Source organism: Montipora foliosa, chromosome 10 (assembly GCF_036669935.1).
Source record: "Montipora foliosa isolate CH-2021 chromosome 10, ASM3666993v2, whole genome shotgun sequence".
Lineage (NCBI taxonomy): Eukaryota > Metazoa > Cnidaria > Anthozoa > Scleractinia > Acroporidae > Montipora > Montipora foliosa.
The window spans coordinates 11427811-11429487 of record NC_090878.1 but is presented as its reverse complement, the minus strand read 5'-3'; the positions used below and the strand labels follow the sequence as shown (position 1 = coordinate 11429487).

Sequence of the window (1677 nt, the reverse complement as noted above, 5' to 3'; positions counted from 1 at the left end):
GTTTTGCTCATTAATTGCTAATGTTTGTTGGTGTTCTCGTTCTCGTTTTTTATGTAGGGGCTGGGGACTATAAAAAGCTGAACATATCTGGTTGAGATAGTACGCGCACTCTCATTGGCCAAGACTTGTGTTAGATGAGAGGATGTGCAGTAACGACGTGATATAGTTGTTAGGATATTTAGAATTTTCTAGTGTTTTCTTACCTGTTCCTGTTGTTCCAGAACCTTCTAGAAACGAAGTTGTTAATTTCTATAATTAAGTTAATGGTCACGAATTTGCTATTAATAGCCTGTTTACATAAGACTTGTTAATTGCTGTTTTTGGATCGAAGTTGTAGCTATTGGTTACTGACTGCACATGTACTCATGGTAAACGTCTCAACTGGAGTCATTAAATCTGTTATGGTTGTTGTGTGATCTGATCGTCTCTCTCAGTCTTGCCGGAAAACGACGGACGAAAACAAAACTATAGTTTGACTGGCTGGTAGGATGTATGATTGCCCAGAGCATGTATAAAGAAAATCTATTTTAACCAAGAAGTTTCCTTCCTTTGTGGAATAATCTTTTAAAAGTCATCTATTGCTTAATCAGGCATAATAGCGGTTTTACGGGGGGGAGTGGGGTGGGGGGGGTTGGTCAATGTCGCCTTTCGCAGACAATTTAAGAATTACACAAAATCGACCGGGCTCACGTTAGGTAAATCTGTGTAATCTTAAAATTGTCTTAGAAACTGGCTAGATAGGCCAAAACACCCTTGAACAGCTGTAGCAGCATCACTATTAAACATGTGTGTTAAACTCTCAGTATCGAAAGGCTACGGTACAAATATGCCTATTTCGCCTTTTACATCTACAGCACATCTACACAAATTTTCAATTTCAGCCTTCTTTATTTTCTTAACCCTTACCGACTTAGCAATTACAGTTAGATTGTACAGGATCGTGATGAAACTGGCACATTTCTACAAGCACTAGAGCCTTTGCCAAATTACACAGTTTCACAAATTTTTCTTTATTGAGGTTACACATATAATTAAGCATATTATAGGTCCCACTAATTCGTCTAAATTTTCTTTTACGCAATCTTGGGTATCTTTCGTTTACTTTCCTCTTCCTTTGACAAATTTTCTAATTTGACAATGCCCGACGTAGCGACCACATCCTGAATCTCCAAAAGTATTTGCGTAAGCTCTTGCCGAGGCCTGAGCTAGATTACGTGACAAACCCACACCGTATACAACTCCAGGACAGGTCATTCGGGAAGGAACATTACGAGTGTTGCAGCGTGCGTAGTAAGAATTTTTCACAAGTTTCACGCCCAAGGCCACTGCAATACGGACAAACCAAGGGTTAGCTTCCGATTCATCGGGTAATGTGACTAGTAGGAGCAGGAAGATACAGGCAGCAAATTGAATCACTTTCATTATGCCGACAAAGCCTTTGACTTCTGTTGAAAAAAATTAACGAAAACAAATTTCAATTTTAGGGGCCGCGACTGCTAAACTAATCACCACTTTGCTTCTTAGTTCAATGCAAGTCTACCCTGGGTGCCACAGCTTTTATTTCTCTTTTCGCTTCGATCCATATCGCGGCTTCGCCGCTTATAGACGTAACGCCAAAGAAATCAGTAGCCAGGGTATTGTGTGTCCGCAAAAGTGAAACTGATTTACTTCCGCAAT

General features: G+C 40.0%; 1 long non-coding RNA gene across 1 annotated transcript in view; it reads right to left on the bottom strand.

The window, feature by feature from the left end:
* Positions 1-868: 868 nt before the first annotated feature.
* Positions 869-1677, bottom strand: part of LOC137973483 (uncharacterized) — a 1672-nt gene continuing 863 nt past the window's right edge. Inside the window, exon 3 of the long non-coding RNA XR_011117249.1 lies at positions 869-1445. This is a non-coding gene — a long non-coding RNA (uncharacterized lncRNA). The remainder of the gene's footprint in view (positions 1446-1677) is intronic.